The sequence below is a fragment of the Tenrec ecaudatus genome, chromosome 7, assembly GCF_050624435.1.
Source record: "Tenrec ecaudatus isolate mTenEca1 chromosome 7, mTenEca1.hap1, whole genome shotgun sequence".
Taxonomy (NCBI): Eukaryota; Metazoa; Chordata; class Mammalia; order Afrosoricida; family Tenrecidae; genus Tenrec; species Tenrec ecaudatus.
The window spans coordinates 50,685,993-50,708,048 of NC_134536.1; positions in this window are offsets into that span (position 1 = coordinate 50,685,993).

Here is a 22,056-nt window from a genome sequence, read left to right on the forward strand (position 1 = left end):
TACTATTAAAACATTATGATAGCTGGACAGACATCAGACCAATTGAAATGGAAGACTGGGGTCCAAGCTGTTTTCTGTATTCTGTAGAGAGTACTCTGGATGATTCTAAAGTAATGAGGGTTGAGAGTCATTGACCTGTATTATTCTCACTGCCATTAAAACTGTTTTTCCAGGATTATAATCAGTGAATGTATTGAAGGGCTTATCAAACTACACAAACTTTTATTTAATACTTTCATATATTTAAAACGACTAAATCAGTATTCTCTCAAGTGCACATGTCTTTCTAGTTCATAACATTTTAAAATTCAAGTCCTATACATTATGAACTGATTTTCCAAGTGTTTTCTTTTGACAAATGAGAACAAGACTGAAAAATATGACATGACTTGGTGACTTTGCCGAGACCTTGAGGACAACCACTCCTATCTCCACTGCCCAGTGCTGTGTTCTTTTAAAGCCCCACTGTGCTGTATCACCTGAACTTGTTTATCATTCCGAAATGCTCTATTTTTTAATCCTTTTCAAAATTCAACATCTGTGCTGAGCTTTAGATGAATAGTATAGTTGGAGAATTACCATGCAGTTTCTATAATCCATGCAGTTTATTTACTTTCTTATCAATCCTGCTGATGCAGCCTACAAGCTGAAATGGTTGCTAAATCTTCCTCTGCTCGTCTAGCATTTTATCATTTAGACCTGATTTGGTGTATGATTTTTACCTGCTTCCACTTTAAGTAATATTTTTCTAGTTTTTGCCTTAATACATTTTCTACATATTTATTTATTTATATTTCTGACATCGAAGTCATTAGACATAATCATCAACATGTTCTATATTTCTTATATTAAACTCTGAAAGAAAATCCATGTGAAACTTATGTACAATTGTATCGACTCAATTCATCTGAAATGTATGTGATTTTCACATATTTAGTTCAGTAATATTCAAATGCAAACCTGATATTGATAAAAGTATTTAGCCATCAGGGACTCTGATATATACAAAAGATTTAACTGCCCTTGTTAATTAAAGCCCTTGTATTTTTCTATTAAAATTATCTATTGTTCTATCATATTTTCAAAATTTTAGTAATATTACATAACTTCCATCTAATGATCAAAGAGTAATAAATAATCCTAGATTTATACCGTTTAAAATATCAGAATATAAGAGAACAACAAGGTATCTGAAATTGATGGCAAGGAGGATATATATGCTTGGTGGGGTTTGATCAACTTAATGTATCTGAGAAGAATTACTGGGAGCCAAATGGAGGATGAGTATAAGAGTGGGACAGGAGGAAGGTGAAAGGAAATAGAGAAATTAACTAGGAGGCAAAAGCTATTTATAGAGGTATTGGTATAGGCATATATATATTAATTTATCATGATAAGGATAGAGGTCAATTTACATATATTTATAAGCTAAGTATTAAGATAGCAGATGCACTTTGGACCTCTACTCCAGGTCCCCTTAACACAAGAACACTTTGTTCTAATAACCTGGCACTCTTGGATACTCACCTTCCCGACAAGATTGTTGAAGACAAAATGGGTGCATAAGCAAATGTGGTGAAGAAAGTTGATTTGCCTGGCTATCAAAAGATATAAAGTTTGGGGTCTTAAAGGCTTATAAATAAACAAGTGACCATCTAGCAGGGAAGTAAATAAACCAACATGGAAGAAGCATATCAGTCTGTGTGATCATTTGGTCTTGGCAGGATCAGGTATCAAGTACCAAAAGATCCAAAACAATTTTACTGATGTAAATGAGGGGGGTTAGCATGGAGGTCCAAAGATCATCTGTGGACAATTGTATATTCTCCCCACAGAAGGGTTATAAGGAAGGGATGATTCAACCAGGGTGCAGTATAACCCTAATGAAACACACATCATTCCTCTAGTTCCTGAATACTTTCTCCCCGAACTACCATGACCCAGGTCTATCTTACAAATCCTACTTGACAAGAGTACATACATTGGTACAGATAAGAGCTCTTGACATATGGAATCCAGGACAGCTAACCCCCTCAGGAACAGTAGTGGGAGTAGCAATATCATTAGATTAGGGGGATGCTGGTGGTAGGGTGGGGAGAAAGGGAGAACACATCACAAGACTGGTTATATATCCCCTACCGCCATGGGGATGAATAACAGAAATGTGGGTGAAGAGAGATAACAGACAGTGTAAGATATGAGATAACAATAATAATATATAATTGATCAAGGATTCATGAGAGTGGGAAGGTGGGGGTAGGGAGGGGAAAAGGAGAAGCTGATACTAAGGGCTCAAGTAGAAAGAAAATGTTTTGGAAATATTGAAGGAAACATATGTAAAAGAGTGCTAATACAATTGAATTATGTGTTGTTATAAGATTTGTAAAAGCTCCCCAATAAAATAATTTAAAAAATTTGGAATTAGCCTTATTCTGGCAGAAGTAATTGTATATCTATTTTTATTGAATTAATTTAAATATTTATTACTTAGTTAATTAAAACAACTTTAACAATTATATTTCAGTTAAACCCCCATAATATTTTAATATAGCATTTTGAATTTTGGGGGGGGCAATAAAACATTAAAATTAAGCAAAATAAAATTATAGAAAAAAAATTTAATTTAATAAATATTTACTTGTGTATCATCATTCCTGTTATTTAGAACACACAGACACAAAAGGACATAGATTCTTTGTCTCTGTTATTCATAAGAATGGCTGTCAAGGTGAGGAGAAATTCAATTAGAAGTCTCTAGTTCATATTTTCACCTAAACTGTATCAACAAAATCTCTTAAGCATTTTATACAAAATATATTTCAAGCAAACTCAATGCTATTGAGTTGATTCCAAATTACTCATAGGTACCCTATTTCCTGTGGGTTTCTGAGACTAACTCATTACAGGAGTAGAAAGTTCCTTATCTCTCCGATATGTCAATTGTTGTTGTTGATGTTGTTGCTAGGTGCCATCACATCAGTTCTGACCCTTGGCAACCCTAGGACCAACAGGATTGCCACACCAAACGATCCCGCACCATCCTTACGGTTGAGCACATTGATGCAGCCACGGTGTTGATCTATATCATTGCATGCCTTTCTCTTTTTCACTGCCCTTCAATTTAACCAGGTATGATGTCTTTCTCCAAAAACTGGTCTCTCCTGACAATATATTCAAAGTATGTAGGATGAAGTTCTGCCATACTTGCCCCTGAGGAGCTGTCTGGTCATACTTCTTCCATGATAGATTTGTCTGTCCTTTTAGCATTCCATGGTAATTTCAATATTCTTCTCCAGCACCACGATTCAAATGCATTCGTTTTTTTATGGTCTTCCTTATTCAATGTCCAAGTTTCACAAGCATGACTTGGCTCAGGCACAATTTAGTCCTCAAAGTAATATCTCAACTCTTCACAACTCTAAAAAAATCTTGTGCAACGGATTTATCTAATGCAACACGTCTTTTGGTAACTTGGATGCTGGTATCATGGATCATGAGAATTGACTGTGGATCCAGGTAAGAAAAAAAGCTTGACAAGTCCACGTCCATTTAGCATGATGTCCCCTATTGGTCCACCTGTGAGGATTCTGGTCTTACTGTCATTGGTTTTTAATTCATATTGAAGGCTGAAAATTATTGACCTTAAGGTCCTCCTCACTTTCAGCAAGCAAGGTTGTACAATCTGTATTTTGTAGGTTGTTAATAAGCGTTCCTTTCATCTTGATGCTGCATTCTTCTTCATGTAATCCAGCTTCCCTGATGATTTGCTCAGCATACAGACTGAACAAGTATAGTGACAGCCTGGTGCACATCTATCCTGATTTTAAAACATGTATAAATTCTGAAGGTGCAGCATGAAATGTTCTGGAATTGCCATTCTTCTCAAAGGCATCTATAATTTCTAGGGTCCACAGAGTGAAATGCTTTTGCATAGTCACAGAAATGCACCTACACATCTTTCTGACATTCTCTGCTTTGAGCCTGATTCACCTGACACCAGCAATGCTATCCCTTGTTCTTGCTCTTCTGAATCCGGCCTCAACTTCTGGCAGCTCCCTGTCAACGTATGGCTACAACCATTATTCAATAGTGTTCAATTGTGGGAGAAAATAGATCTTGACAATTAAAGAAACAAAGGTGTCTTAATGCAAGTGTACTTATCTCGGTGGTCCCTAAGCAAAAAGAATGGAGACAGAGCACTACCATGCAAATTATTAAAGAAATCAATATTTTATTGATTTATTGATTAAATAAATTAGTACATCAATTATTTGGTATGGCTCTTGTAGCCATAGTCTTTGTAATCCCCACTAGACTGAATTGATGCTGTTAGTTGACATCAACTCTGCCGTGACTCCGTAGCAACTGTACGTACAGCAGAATCAAACACTGACTGGTCCTGGGACATCTTAGCAATTATTATTTGTTTGAGCCCAGTGATGCAGCCATACTTTTAATCCATCTCACTGAAAGTATTCGTTTTCCTTTCTTCTTATATAATGTTCTTGATAGCATCACACAACTCATCGATTCTTCTGTCCGTAGTGTTAAAATGATTCGAATATTTTATGAGATGTCTAAATAGAGGGAGTATATACTGAGGGTCACTTTTTAGCTCTTGTGATCTTGTTTTAATTTTCTTCAGCTTCAATGTGACATTGCGGTAATTGATACTCTGATCTGCTGTTAGCCTGTGAACTTGTTTTGGCTGGTACTATTGCACTTCTCCACCACCTCTTTCCACTGATCTAACCAATTTTCTTCCTGTGTATTTTGTGTGGTGAGGTCCATCCACATGTATTGAAACTCTTTATGTTGTCGGACAATGAAGAAACCATTGGCCTTACAACATTCTATCACACAATCTCCAGTCTCATTTCTGTTATTAAAGATTTGTTTATAATTACCGATTGTTCTTTTTTCACTACTTTCATATTCCAATTATGAATAATTATGTAGGTTTGATTCATTTCAGATGGAAGTAGTTGGTAGAATTCCTCAGTAGCTTCTAGCGATGTCTGTGGCAGGATTATGTCATCTGCCTTAAGGAAATCCAATCAATGGAATTATTATTCAAATGTATGCTTCAAATAACAAATTGAAGAATTTTACAAATGACTTCAGTTGGGAATCAGTCAAACACCCACTCAAGATGTAATGATAATTATTGGCAATTGGAATTCAAAAGTTGGAAACAAAGAGGATGGAACAGTAGTTGGAAAAAGGGTCTCAGTGATGGAAACAAAGCTGAAGAGCTTATAATAGAATTTGGCAAGACTGATAACTTGTTCATAGCAAATACCATTGTGCAATGGTGGCTTTATAGATGATTTCTCCTGATGGAATGCGCACAACTCGCAGTAACTACAGTTGATGATTGAGAGTTGAGAAGCTCAATATCTGCAGCTCAAACCAGGCTAGGGGCTCCCTGGAACAGACCATCAATTTCTCATATGTAAGTTTGGCTAAAGCAGTAGAAAATGAAAACGAGTTCACAGGAGCCAAAATACATCCTTGAGTCTGTTCCACCTGGATTTTGAAAACATCTCAAGAAAAGACCTGATGCATTGAACCCTAATGACAGAAGATCTGATTACTTGTGGGAAGACATCAAGAATATCATTCTTGAAGAAATCACAAGGTCATTAAAAGAGAGGAAAGAAAGAAACGATCAACTTAGATGTCAGAGGTGACTGAAACTTGCTCCTAATTATAGAGTAGACATTAATTAATAATAGACAAATGGAAGAAATGATGAAGTCAAGGAATGGGAAAGAAAATTTCAAATGGCATGTCAACAAGATAAAGTCAATTATTACAATGAAATGTGCAAAGACATAGAGTTAAAAAGCCCAAAATGAAGAAGACACTCAGCATATATTAAAATGAAAGAACAGAAGAATAAAATCAAGCTTTAAGAAAAAATATTGAAAGATTCTAATGGCATAATATTGAATGAAATAGGAAGCATCAGATGAAGATGGGAATAATTAATTCACAGAGTCACTGTACTGAAAAGAAGCAGCTGATATTCTCCCTTTCAGGAAGTAGCATATGAGCAAGAACCAATGAGAGTGAAGGAAGAAGTTCAAGCTGCAAAGACAATATTAGCCAAAAATAAAGCTTCTGGAATTGATGGAATGCCAATGGTAATGTTTCAACAAGCCGACCACACACTGGATGCACTCCTTTATGCCAGGACATTTAGAAGACAGCTACTTGGCCAACTAACTGGAAGAGATCATTATTTGTGCCTATCCAAAGAAAGGTTATCCAAACAGATTGCTCAAACTACAGAACATTATCACTGAAATAGCAGGCAAATAACATTTTGAAGAAGATCAGCCAACAACGCTGCAGCAGTACATTGACTGGTTGCTGTGGAGGTTCAGAGCTGATTAAAAGAGGACTTGGAAGATAACATTTAATTATTGATGACAGATGGATCTTGGCTGAAAGAGATGTTTACTATGTTTTCTGACTATGCCAAGGGATTTGAGTGTGTGGATGATAACAAACTATGGAAAGCACTGAGAAGAAGGGGGATTCCAGAACATTTCATTGTGCTCCTTTGGAACATGTACATGGATCAGGAGGCAGTTGGGTGAACAGAACAGGGGAATACTAAATGTTTTAAAATCAGGAAAAGTGTATATCAGGGTTGTGTCCTGTCACGATACTTATTTAGTATGTATGCTGAACAAATCATCAGAGAAGCTGGATTATATGAAGGAAAATGTGGCATCAGGATTGGAGAAAGGTTTATAAACAGCCTGTGACATACAGATGACACCACCTCGTTGGCTGAAAATAAGGAGGACTTCAAGCATTGCTGGTGAAGACCAAGGACTGTAGCTTTCAGAATGACTCACCACTCGATGTAAAGATGACCCAAATCCTCACGAACGGTACAATAGGTAACAGCATGATAAATGCAGGAAGGTTTGAAATTGTCAAGGATTTTGGCTTGCCTGGATCCACAATAAATTCTCATTGAAGCAGCAGTCAAGATATGAAAAGATGTGTTGCATTAGGTAAATCTGTTGTACAATCTCTTTAGAGCAGTGGTTCTCAACCTTCCTCATGCTGCAACCCTTTCATACAGTTCATGTTGTGGGGACCCCCAAACATAAAATTATTTTCCTTGCTACTTCATAACTGTAATTTTGCTACTGTTATGAATCGGGTGATCCCTGTGGAAGGGTCATTCGACCTCCAAGGGGGGGTCGCAACCCACAGGTTGAGAACCACTGCTTTAGAGTATTGAAGATGACAGATATTGCTTTGAGGACTAAGCTGTGCCTGACCCAAACCATGGTATTTTCCATTTCCTCAAATAAATTTGAAAATGAGCATTGAATAAGGAAGATAGAGAAGATTTGATCCATTTAAAGTGTGACACTGAAGAACATTGAAATTACCCTGGAATGCAAAAAGGACACACAAATCTGTCTCAGAAGAAGTAGAGCCAGAATGAGTATTACAGGCAAGGATGGCGAGGCTTTGCCCATCTGCTTTGGATATGTTGTCAGGAGAGACCAGTGCCTGGCAAAGGATCTCACGCTTAGTCAAGAGGAAAGGCAGTGAGAAATGGAAGGCACGGAAGGAGTTGGGTGGACACAGTGGCTAAAACAATGGGTTAAGGCAGAGGGATAATTGTGATTGTGATCCAGGGTTGGATCACGTCTCTTTCTATTGTGCCTAGGCCACTAGGGATGGGAACCAACTCTATGGCACTTCGCAACAGCACCTTTTATGAACCACACTAACTGGACTACTGTTAGGTGTACAGATAGTATCCAATCACAAACCTCCTTGCATTTTAAGAAAACTACTTCACACGCTCTTTGTGATGATAAATACAACATCATTCTTCTTAAAGTTGTAAATTGCAGCATAAATCATAATTAATCAAATATTTAATAAGTAATTTTTAAAAACTATACCTGATCGTAACAAAGCACCTATGCTGAACTTTAGGTAAATAGCATGGCATCAACCATGAGATTGTCATAGGACAGTCCGTTTCCAACTCAGGAATGCCTAGGACATCCACCTTTCTATGTTCCATTTCATTTTTGACAACTTACAATTTTTCTATATTTATAACATTTTAAAATTTATTGTTCTGATCATTCATGAATGTTTGCATCTGTTTCTCCTAACTTTAGTTGTGTTCCATCAGAAAATGATGGTTCTAAATTACTTATTCCATCCATGTGAGAAGGTAGGCTGTCCTTTGTGAAAGCACCTCTTCCACAGGAGTATGATGAATATCTTCCATCTGGACAGGCTCTCCTTTGGGCACTATATCTGACAATATGCTACTGATATTCATAATGTTTTAATTGTAGGGTTGTGAATATGTGAGGTGTTCATGCTCTGCCATAAGTATTAGTGACTTGCTATTAAGCAAATAAGTTCCAAGGTATTTGATATGGTGACATGTATATGGGATGTATGGAACTCTACTATGGGTATTGATCATTTTTGTCAACCCTCTCAGTAAAAAAGAAAAGAGTCATTGAAGAAATAGAAAGGGATCTGACTACTGTCAAGACAGAAGATCCTGTGGTGGAGTCTATCTTTTGGATCCCCATGTCCTTTGAAACACGTGGTCAATTAGCCGTGAAGGTGAGGGCCTACGTGTGCTTCTCAGTACAGCTAAGATGAAGCTGTCTTGCCCACTTAACTGTATGCTGAGTTCTTCTGCTCTTGAACTGCAATCAGTTAATCCATGTCATATCTAAATATTGTCTGTGAGTTCTCCCTGACCATGGCAATATTTTGTTGAGACTAGCAGAAAAGTTTATGTCAGAATTGGCAAAGCAGGTTTGAAGGTAGAGGAAAAGCAAACCAATGCATTGTCGACATTGGCCAGGGGATGATGGATTTTTAAAAATTCCCTTCTTTCCTCTTGTGAAATTAGCAAAGTTGGACCCGATCCTCACAGTATTCTTGCCAGGGGAAAGGAGAGGGGGTGCTAGTTTGTTCATCATATAGGAAAGTCAAGATTAATAAAATATTGTAGAGACCTGAAAATAAGGGAGAAGATACTAAAAAAATAAAATACATATAAAATGGATCATAAGGGAGAGCAAATGATAAGGTGTTACATCTCCACCTTACTGTGCTTGCAACAAGCCACTTTCCAACGCACTCTGCCTGACATCAACACGACCCACGTCCCTGGTCCATGGTCAGAGGGAATTCACAAGAAGTGTGCCCCGCCTTCATCTCTCCATTCACTTTTTTTTAACACTAAGATAACTTAAAATAAATCAATAGGAAGACCAAATTGTAGGATATTACATTTTAACCTAATTATATCTGCCATAATCAACATAAATATTTATGTCTGATAACAGGTCATATTTTTTACTATGGTCTGAGGGGTTGCACCTGAGACTTAATCTATGTATACACTCTGAAAAAAATGTGTTTGGGGATTCTTCTGTCACCCATGGCCTTCTGCACAGCATATGTTCACAATTTAAGCCCTGATAACATTCCCTCCTTTGGGTTTGGATTATATAATTATCATCCTTGGATTTAGTTGCCACCTTGGATCGGTGGCTGCTCTTTTGAAGGCAAGCTGTTTGGACCCCTGACTATTCTTTCTGATAGCCATGTACTATAACTATAGCACCCATATCTTCAGTGATCTCGTAAGTTAGGACCATGCCATAAAAACTAATTTTTCTTATTTTGGAGCTAGAATAAATTTCAAGCATAGAATCCTTTCATATAGCTATGCTTCATATATGTCTCTGGTTTACCTTGGAAAGATTATTGTCATTTTATATCACAAAACATATCAATTATCTTCCTAAGTTAATTCTACTGATAGTGTTATTAATATAGCCAATGTCAGAGAATTTAAAACACAGTTGAAAAAGGCAATTATTATACAACTATAGGCTGGCTACAAACTGCAATACATGAGTTGTTGACTAGTACAGATTATAGTACTAAATCACTGGATACACTATAAAATCAAGGGGGTTGTTGATACAGGAAAACTTCTCATCTTTCATAAATACCCTTCATAGGGGATTAAGGGGATAGGAGATAAATCCTGCTCTAGTATGACCTCATCTTAATTTAATAGCTTTGCAAATGTCTCATTTCAAAAGAAGGTCATCTTAAAAATACACAGTCTTGATCTTTAATATATCTTTGAGTGACACAGTCAATACATAACACATTATAAATTCTAATTTTGATTAATGGAAAGAAATTCTACCAACATCTGATAAGTCAGATTTTCTATAACATATGGATCCCTCTTTGTCTCCTAAAGAATTTAGAAGGAACAAAGTAACAAGCAAACAAACAAGCAAAAATAGTCGCACTTATAAAATAATAGCCTTCATTTCAAGGTTAATATTCAGTTAACCTTTGGTATTACAGATGGCATGCCATTTTCTCCGGTGTATTACAGGTGCATTACAAATGTCTGATTGAGTTAAATATAGACTTTCTAGACAAATAAGAGCTTCAGACAAAAAAAATCTTTAAAATTATCCAAGTTGAAATCATTCAAGAAGAGTTTAAACATGTTTATTTGCTTTGCACTTTTCTGATTTATTGTAACTTCTAATATTATTTTCACATTCTAGATAATTAGTATATAGACTATAGACTGATGATGTGTTTACCAGATTGATATTTGCTAAGTGGCATTATAACTTGAACATAAGGCAGTTCTTAATGCAAGTTGACTCATATTATTTTTTTACAATCTGTGATAGGGAACAAATGAATTAGGACTATTATTATTTGTACCATATTTTTTATGCCTTAAATAGAATATTCAGCCTACTGACAATTCTTGTTTTGTACTTTTGAGTTTCATGTGGCTTTTCATGAAAACACTGATCAAAATACAAAAGAAATGAAAAATATCATTTTTATCCCTTGTCCCAAAGACAAACATAAACTATTTATATTAGGTTGCTTTTACTTTATATACTAGGATTTCAGAAATTTTATTTCAAGAAACTAATATTGGTGTTGATCCATGGTAATATAGATCGAGAGAAAGAAGAGGCTTTCTACCCCTGTAAGGATGTAGTCTAGGAAATCCTCAGGGGACACTTCTACCCTGTCCTATAAGATCACTGTGAGCCCAGGATTTTTTTATTGTTTGTAAGATGGCTACATTTATATTTATGTGCATGTGCTACTTAGCTCAAGTATCAAATAGAAATGACCGGCGACAGCACACAGTTTAGGGTGATAGTCAATGAACACAAGTAAATGTCTCTCTGGTATTCTCTGCTTTGAGCCAAGATCTATCTGACATCAGCAGTGATACCCCTTGTTCCACGTCCTTCTCTGAATCTGACCTAAGCTTCTGGCAGCTCCTTGTCAATGCACAGCGGCAACCATTGTTGAATCAATGATCTTAAGCAAAATTATTTTCTTAAAACTTGAAGCTAAGTGTTTTTTGCATAAAAAGTAAAATTCTGCTTTAAGAAAAGAGTTGCAACCATTACCTGTTTTCCCATGTGGTGCTGTGGTGCAGACTCACAGCAGTATGAAATAGTTTGAAGCTGGCATACGATATGTCTCTATGGAACGAGCATCATGGCTCAAAAGCGTATAAAAAGCATAGCTGCCAGTAATGTCTTGTAGTAGGTTTAATTCTTATCTGTTAATTGGACATCTTATGCACAGCTTCTCTATTCATTTTTTTTCCTTTCTGTAAACTAGGCCACCATATTTAGCAACACAATAAATTTGCGGAGAATTACAAATCAACAATATAAAATATTTATAATTTCATTCATATTCATAACACATACTAGTATTAAGAATCCTGTGTACGCTCCAAAAGAAGATTCTTAAAGATTTAAGTAAGGCAATATAAATGTACAACAAAATACTATGTATATTATTAGTAAATCCAACATAGATATTATTTAAACGTTAGGCATTTTTAATTGTATGATTTTTACATGGTAGCTAGCTATTAATATATTTTTTGAATATTTTAAAAATATACTTATAGGTTAGTGTTTTCAGGAAGAGAAAAATATCATGAGTCTCAACATTATGTTTAATCCCTGTGAATTTTTAAAACTATCAATAAGATTCATGATTTTTTTTTCTAATTTTCTCTGTGTCATTCCAATTTTAGCACAATTTTAGCTGAAGCAAACACGATTCATGATTCTTTAAAGACTATCAGTTGAGTAATTTCCATGTATAAATATTGTTCTAGGTGATACAGGAATTAAAAGAATCATCTTTTCTGGGAAAATAAGATTTTATAAAGAAAATAATGTAAAGTAGTGATATTCAATGATAAAAGTATTTCTTTATCAATTCATTTATTTTATATCCATAAATATTTACTAGTGCCAGGTAAGCAAGTTTGAAAAATTATTTCATTAAAGAAGTCCTAGTATATTGAAGAATAAAATATAAATTATCAAAATAAGTGTAAGCTCAATAAATATTAGTATATACATAACTGTATGATAGCTATGTAAGAATGTATAATAATAGAACTTTAAGGATAGAACACTAGGTAAATGTAGAAGTTTGACAACAAAGCTAACAAAAAAAGAAATCTTTGTTGACATTTTATTGTTTTGAAAATGAACAGAACTAAAGAATTATTTGTAGCTCATATCTATAGATAGGTGTGAAATATATATACAAATAGAGACATGAACAGATTGAAACCAAGTGATTAGAGAAAATAAAATGTGAGAAACAGAATGATAGCTATAGCATAACACCTCTAGTGTACTTTATAAAACATACACACATTTAATAAAATATTTATGGGAACACAAATTAAAAATGCAAGGAAAGTATTACAAAGTGTGTCTGTGAGTGGCAAATATTAGAGGAACTATACCTGAAGATAAAAATAATAACACATAAAATTAGAAGTGTTTTGCACTTGTAATTGCTAAAAATATTTCATAGTCTGGGGGGATATATATGTAACCAAACCTACTTTTGGGATTTGAGACCTTAGAAAAAAGACTAAATTAAGTGTTAGTTTAAGAGCTTTAATTCTCAACTAAATGAATTCTAAACCATCAGGAAAGTGTAGCTTAAATATATAGAATTTCTAAAACCAATAATAGCAAAAATACCACACATCTGAACTATGGAATAAATTTAGAGATAAAATTTATAGTTTACATATATATTAAAGTAAGATGACTTAAAATAAATATTCAAATTCCAATTTAATTAAAATGTTTAAAACAGATTAAACTAAATAAAAATAAATATATGAAATTAAGTAGAATGAAACATATATATTAAAATTAAACAAAAATTCACTTTTTGGAAAAAATTAAACAAATTAATTAACTAAAGCAAACAATAAAAGAGGGTAAAAGGAGAAGAACCAATCATGAAGACAGAAGCCACACAATAAGATAGCAGAGACCAACTGCACAACTGGAAGCAAAGATATTTGAAAATCTAATTGAGATGGTGTATTTCTGGGAAAAATAAATAAATCCCGATTTAGCTTGAAAGCTTTTAAGTAACCAATTCCTACAAAAGAACTTGAAAAACATAGTTTACAGGACAATAACAAAAGGTAAATAGCCAAGAAATTTCATAGGATAATTTAATTAAATGTCCCAAGTTATAAAATTTCATGTTTACATATAGCAATAAGTAAATCCTCAAATTATTTAAAAAGCAAGGGTAGTATTAATGATATTGATTACACAGTAACAGGCAAAAGAGTCAGTAGTCTTTTGCATTTGCAGTGTAAACATCCAAAATATAATGTCAGCAAAGTGAATCTAACAATACAATAGCTCATGGAAAACAAAATAATCAACATCAGCAAATGGAAAGTTTAGGAATTCAAGAATGTCTTAATACTGGGCAAGCCATTAATCTACTGGGGGCATTGAGGTTATGCTGTGGGCTGCAATCCACAGTGTCAGCAGTTCGAAATCAACAGCCACTCCCTGGAACAAAGATCGGACTTAGTGCTCCCTTAAACAGTTACCATCTTGAAAACTCAAAGGGGGCAGTTCTACCTCCCCTCTCATGGAGCGTCACCATCCAACGTCACGGAGTTGTTGGCAGTGAGAGTGCATATGTGATTATATAAATTGATCTAAATATTAAATAAAACATTGCAGTGTTATTCTAGATTCTAATTTTCCATGAAGAAAAAGTATTGCAACCTTCATGATGAATTAAAACTCAATGTAAAGATGACCAACATCCTGACAACTGTTCCAGTCAGTGATATTAGGATCAACGGTAAAAAGGTCAAAGTCAAGAATTTGGTCTTGCTTTGATCCACCGTCAATGCTCATGGAAACAGTAGTCAAGAGGTCAAATGGAAGCGTTACATTGAGTAAATCTGCTGTACAAGAAGTCTTCTGGGTTTTCAAAAGCAATGATGCTACTTTGAGGACTGAGCTGTGCCAGACTCAAGGCGAGTATCGCAGTTGTCCTGTATGCTTTGTGAAAGTTGGACAAGGAATAAGGAAGGCCAAAGAAGAATAGACCCATTTTCACTGTGGTCTGGAGAAAAATACTGAAAGTACCATGGACTGCCAGAAGAACAAACCGATCTCTGTTGGAGGAAGTGTGGCCAGAGGGCTCCACAGAGACCAGGATAGTGAGGCTTCATCTTGTGAACTTTGGGTAGAATGTCAGCACAGCCCAGTGCCTTCAGAAAGACGTCAGGTTTGATAAAGCAGAGGGGAGAAAACAGAGAGAGACCCTCGGATTGGCGCAGTGGCTCCAGCAGGAGAACACTGCAAGGACGGCACTGGACCAGACAGCGTTTACTTCTCTCATGCGTCGGATCACTATGGGTTGGAACCAACTCAATGGTACCTAACAGCAACAACATATGTTATCAAAACAACTTTGACAAAATGAAATACTATTTTTTGTTTAAAGACCCACTAAGGTAAAAAATGAATTTAAATTAATGGGCAAAATCCTGATATCAATGAAAGATAAAATTTGAATTATCGACGTACATATTAGGAGCCCTGGGAGCATAGGTTAGAGCCGGTCTGCTAACTGCAAGATCAGCAGTTTGAAACCACAAGTTGCTCTGGGGGGAAAGACAGGTCTTTCTGCTGCAGCGAAGACAAGAGTTTGGGAAGCTCACAGCCTCTGTCCTGCAGGCTCGCTAGGAGTTAGGATCAGCTTCATGGCAGCGAGGTCTTTGTCTTTTATGTATATGTGATGCGCCATAAGCTCTGTTCATTCATTCATTCATTCATTCATTCATTCATTCATTCATTCACAAGGGCAGGAATTCGTTTATTAAAACGCCACCCCTCACCGGGCTCGGATTGGCAGGCCCCAGAAGCAGCAGTGCTTTCCTGAGTCACCATCGCCTTGGGGTCCCACCCTTCCCGGGACTGGCCCTCCACACTTTACAAAACAGTCCTGAAGCTTCAAAGTTATTGTACACGACATTTACCTTATCAAAAGAGCGTGTTGGAAAGGCTGGGGTCAGGTGCACTTTAGGAAAAGGAGGCCCGCAGTTGGGGCATCTTGACTTCCTCATGGCGAAGAAGCGGACGAACCCGAAGGGGAACAAGATGATGCCAGGAAGGTGAAGGAGTCCTCCAGAGCCCCGACTCTGCAGACTGGATGGCAACCAACGAGCACAATGGAGCTGGCAGGGTGCCGGGTGACATCGCGAGTGTGCATGCTGTAGTGTAGGCTCTAGGGTGGTGGGTGGGCAACCCTGCCACCAGGTAGGGATAAGGCGGCGACGCGGCTGCGATGGCCCCATAGTCCCTCCAGGTTGTAGGCAGGGGTTGGGGGAGAGGGAGGATCTCATGGTCCATGGCGGTAGCCTGCTCCCACTCCGCTCTGCTCCCGCTCCCAAGGGGACGCCCAGCCGCCTCCCACCCACCCTCCAGGACGTTGTTATAAATTATTTTTATAGGAATATATATATATATATGAATATTTTACCCTCTGGTTTTATATTGAATTAAGCTTTGAGCTTAAATTTCAAGATCATCTTGGTTCAAGTTCAGCAACCACTGCTTCTTGGGTGAAAAACGACACTGCTCTCAGTCGCATAGCCTTGGAAACCCAAAGGGACACATTCTACCTTCCTTAGAATCTCTTGGATGAAAGTGACCTAGAGGGTGTAATGGCTCACTCAAGAAGAAAGGGTTATTGAAAGGGGCTGGATATTATGGTGTTAGGTTTCTGCCTATCACATTATCCACAATGAAAAAAAAGTAATCGCTGCCCTTGCATACATGGAGAAATAGGTACAGGCAGGGGACAGTCATTATAAACCTTCAAGATAACATTTTGTGGCCAAAAAAAATCTCATTGTCTAAAGTGAAATGTTGATTTCATAGTTGTAGATGTATGTCTAACTTATTAAATTTAAACATCTAGGGTATGTCAATTACATCCATTAACTCCATTTAAATCAATTTACAAATGCATATTATATGTATGCAACTTATTTTGCTGTTCAGCAGAAATGAAAACAAAATAAATCAATCAGATTTGTCTGTATGTCTTATTTTGGTTTTGGTTTTCAAGGCATGTTCCGTCTCTGCTAATATTTTAGAGGGACCAAAAAGAAAAAAGACATACAGACAAAGCAAACATTGTGTGTGTGTATAATTATGTTAAGTTTTTTTATCCAAATTTACTGGAAGAGAATGTCAGTCCACTCCCATTACTTCCTGGAGGCAAGAGCTTGGGAAATTACTCAAGTTTTTTGTGCCTCTGTGGTATCTCTAGACTAAGGAAAATGATAAAAGCTATTCTGTAGATTTTTGGAGAAGATAGGAAGAATATAGTACCTGAAAAAAACAGAGAACCCTGGCTAGCCTAAAATAAATCTTCAATAAATCAGATTGTTAGATTTATTATACATGCTATATTATTACATTCAAATAATATTGCATTATTTGATTGAGAACTATAGCTCAAGCATATTTAGAGTTAGTATTCTAAAACCAGTTTGATACTCTTAACTATTGGATGATTACCAATCTCCTAGTTACAGAAAAACTATATATAACAGCACAGGATTTATTTTTATATTCTTGCTCAGTTCCCTTAGTGAGGTTCTCACTCCCAGTGACTCCGTGTTCAATAGAAGGAAACACTACCCGGGCCCAAGGCAACCTCACAACCAGTGTTAGGAGGCTATAGCTACACGGTCACTTTCCCATTGAAGGTCTTCCTCTTGTCAATGACGCTTCACTTTACCAATCTTGATGGCCTTCTCCAGGGACTGGTCCTTCCTGATGCCTAAAGGTACCTGAGATCTAGTCTAGCTGTCCTCATTTCTAAGGGGCATTCTTGGTGAACTCATTCCAAGACAAATACTTCCTTCTTCTGGAAGACCATTGCATAATTAATATTCCCCACTAACACCGTACCTCAAAAGCATCAATACTTTGGTCTTCCTTAGTCCTTGTCCTGCTTTTATATGCTTGTGAGGCCATTGAAAATACCATGTTTCAGGTCAGGCAGAACTTAAGTCTCAAAGTAGTATCATTGCTTTTAAAAACTTAGAGCTATAAGTAAATTACTATGTTTCATATACGGTTGTCAATAAGAGATTAAATCATTTTTCAAGTAACCAGCTAACTCCTCCTCCTAACATTAAGAAGAAATTCCACAAGACGAGCCATGAAACCATCGCCATTGCTTTATTGGACTCTCTCAAGGGTAGAAGCCAGTGTCAGCAAACTAACGAAGCTTCTAGGGGAAATAACTCCACTGCAGGCTTTGGAGCCAAAGGGTAATTAAAGCTGGGCTCTATGACACGAGAGCAAAGTCAGGGTTATCCGTCTAATTAATGACTGCATTACTGCTGAACCGTCTGCTGCAGGGAACCCCAGAAGAATTAGCGCCACAATAAACCACATTAAGGCAAGGTTCCATCAGCTGCATGGCTAACACATAATTTAACTTCATGAGGTAGTAAATACAGGCCATAATACCACTGAGGATCAACATCGACATTTGCACCATCTAGCAAGGAAGCATTTCACAAAACAGGTATTTACAACCCACTTGAAGGAACTTCAATCCCAAAGATGGTCATAACTGAGGTAGCTTCGCAACACACACAAACCTATTTTCTATTGCACAGTTTCTGGGCAATTTAAATTTATGTTGCATAAAAGGTGGCTGTGCTAAATCAGCTTTTTCATTATCAGAGGCTAAGAGGGAATCCGGACTTTCTCTAAACATTGGTTTTAAGTGGTTTCATTTGATTCAAAACTATTCATTTTAGCATTAAAAAAACTTAGTGTATCAATAAGGATTGTAATTATGTGAAGTTCTTTTGTTTGTGTTGTTAGGTTGGTTAGTTTTGCTGTGCTTAAATATTTTCTTTCCATTTATTTTGTGACTCTGGAATAATATATCTGACTTTATGTACCTGATATTTGTCCCTAGCTCTTTTTCTCTTAATTTGCTCTTTGTAAACACAAAAATCCCTGTTTTATTATTGTATTGTCTTATTATTTTATTCCCATTTTAAATTATTTTATGCTATTGTGTATTTACATTTCAATTTTAGACATTACTTATCACGTCTCACAATAGAAGATGATATTAAGTTCCCTCCCACACTAAATATGTCGTGTACTATCGTTATACTCTTACAGTTTTATTGACATATATTTCATATATCATATAATTCAATAGTCCAATCATGTTCAAAAGAGTGATAAAATCATCACCCAGTGAATGTAGAACATTTTCTTCTTTCTTGGGATCATTGTTAGCTTCCCAATCCCCCATCCCTCGCTGCCAAATCTCCAAGAAACCATTAATGCAGGTACTAACTCTATAGATTTATGTATCCTAGATTTCATATGCATAAAACTTGCTTAAATAAACAACAATAACAAGATAAAAGAGAAAAAAACTCATTTGAAAAGAAAGTAGAACAAATTTAAAATGTCAAAAGGAAGATCAAATGATAAGGTGTTAAATTTTAACCAAACTGCATCCGCAATAATCCATTCCCAATGCACTACATGATAGCGAAGCTCCTCGCCTCCCTGGTCTACAGTCAGAGGTGATTCATATAGAATTAGCCCACAGGCACTTCTCCTTCTCTCTGTTTTAGCTGAAACAACTTTAAAAGAGGTCCATAGAAAGATCAAATGATAAGGAATATTATTTTAGCCTAACTACTTCTGCCAAAATCAATTTATAATGTTCTCTACCAGATAGAAAGGCTATTTTGACCTCTTCAATATGATCATGGAGAACTCAGCGCAGGCTTAAGCCATCAGAGGGCTGTGCAAATAGATTTGGAGCTTCCCCTGCCATCCAGAGCCTCCTGAAAAACACTCACTCACAGTTTAAGCTTTGATACCATTTCCTCCTTTAGTTTGAATTTTATCATTGACAACCCTTGACTCAGACAGGCTGGTACGCTTCTTCAATGTACGTTAGCTGATGCCTCCCTTTACATGACTTCTTGTGTGAAGACAAGTCTTTCAGACTTCAGATGCTATTTTCCCTGATAGCTGGGTGCCACCTGCTTTCTTCTCCGTGCTTTGCTATCGTCCTGCTGTCTCAGTGAGCTCTCCGTGAGGGCAAACCTCACGTGGGGCAAGACGGAAGACCGCATTATTCTTCGACGGAGGTTAGAATTTACGTGCTAGCCCCAAATCCATTCATGCGCCTATGGTTTCTACGTGGTTTGGGTTCCCTTTAGAGACATCAGTATCATTTTATGATAGAAAATATTATCAGCCACCCCCTGGGGCATATGATAATTATGTTAATAAAAAGAACAGAAAAGCTCGCTGCCATCTAGTCAACGCTGACTCATATTAGCCCCCGGATGGTTAATATGTGGGTTTCCGACACGATAAAAGCTTAAGGGAGTACAGATCCAGTCTTTCTCCCGCAGAGCCGCTCGGGTTTCATTGAAACTGCCCACCATGTGAATCAGCTCCAAGACACTTACCCACTGACACAGAATTAAAAACACTGCCGAGAAAAAGAAATTATACAAGTACAGCTATGAACTGCAATATATGAATAATTTATTTGTACAGTTTAAACCCTTAAGTAACTGGACATTATTTACACAAACAATGGGAGATGGTAATAGTGTAAAACTTTCAATAGCATTCATTCACAGTGGCAGAACCATGCCTTCCAGATTAATATATATCATAATACACTATGGAGGACATTATAGTCAATATATTGTAGTCTCTGGCCCCTCTTAATGCAAGAGCTCTGAGCCATAGTCCAAAGGCTGCCAATTCCATAACCTTGGAATAGAAGCTATCATCTGTTTCTTCTCATGCGAGGAAGTTTCCATCTTACATTGAAGGGCTGTACCTCGTTTGAAGTAGAGACCAGCTCACACACTGAGTCCTTCTGGTGTGGTCTATGAAGGACTTGGTGCCTCAAAAGGACAGAATCCAAGTTCCAGTAGTGTGGATATCGCCAATGACCTGGGTCACCAAAGCTGGATTAATTAACTTTACTAAGAATAATGGTTTTCAGGTACCTCTTCAACACATTTTTTTGTTCAGGTTTTTTTCTTTTTTATATTAAGCATAGTGGTAATTTTTAAATCATTTTGTACATCAATTATATAAAGTATAGTTGTACATTCATCACCCTCATCATTCTCAAAACACTTGCTCTCCATGTAAGCCCCTGGCAGCAGCTTTTTCCCCCTTCTCCCCGCTCCCACCTCCCCAATGAGCCTTTTGTAATTAAAGAATTATTATTTTTTGTCATATTTTACACTGTCTGACGTCTCCCCTCACTCACTTTTCTGGTGTCCGTTCCCCAGGAAGGAGGTTATATGTAGATTCTTGTAATCGGTTCCCCTTCTCTACTCCGTCCTCCCTCCACCCTCCCAGTATTGCCACTAGATTTTTTTCTTTTTCCTAGAGTTAATAATGAGGACAATTTCAATTGTTCCATGAAACTTGAAAGTTAATCTCTAAAGTCAGCTCACATTTTAGCTTCAACCCTCCTCTTCCGCCTTATTTTATTCCATTTTAACATATTTTGCTTTATGAATTTTCTGATTCTGTTTGGATCATTCTGTTTCACTACAGAAACCATGAGGCTGAAGTATTCAGTTGATTTTCTTCATCTTTTTTCCATCCTGGAAAATGCATCTTTTTGTTGCTTCCTGTGAAAGAGTGCATGAGAAGAATATGTTCTACATTTTTGCATATCTACAAATTTTGTCCTTAGACTTTTTAAAACAATTTATTTTGACAATCAAATAAAGAGCACATTGCTCTATTTTAAGAATACAAGGAATTTTCAAAAATTGATGAAAAATAAAATGGATTTTTTCATGAACATATTGAAGATTTTGATATTGTTATAACCTCAAATACCATTTTAATTATTAGTGTTTTGCATATAACTTCCTCTCATTAACCCGCTATTACAAAATACTTACATTTGATTACCTAGAATGTCAGCAGTTCAAAACCCCCGGCCAGTTCTGGGAGAAAGCAGGACCTGTTCTATACCCTAAAGTCAGTCTCAGAAACTCACAAGGCAGTTCTGCTCTGTTCTATAGGATTGCTAGGAGTCGGAATCAACTCAATGTCCGTGTTTACAAAACCCTTTTTAGTTATTATTATTCCATTGCAAACAACTTTTATGATATTTAGTAGGTATTAGTTTCTATCGTGAGACTGTTACCAGGAGGCAGCTCAACATTTCAAGTCTGTCCTCTCACTTTGTTTCCACGCACAAGAAAGAATTATGAAAGATCAGAGTCAGAGAAAAATTACTAATTGGAATGAATGAGTTTATTAAGGAGGTACTTTGGTGCGACACACCAAAGGGCATCAGCTTATCTGGGAGTTCCATAAAATGAAGAGCCAGGTTTGTAATCCCACTCATGGTAGACTATCCCCTATTGGCTGCCTTTTCATGAGAAGTAAAAAATTTTTAATTATGTCACCATTGCACAAAACATTTTTCTATTTTGAAAATAAATTCTGAGTTCCCTTATGAATTCCATAAAATAATTCTATATCTATAATCTAATAGTCCATACAAAATATTTTGCATTTGTGTTGGCTA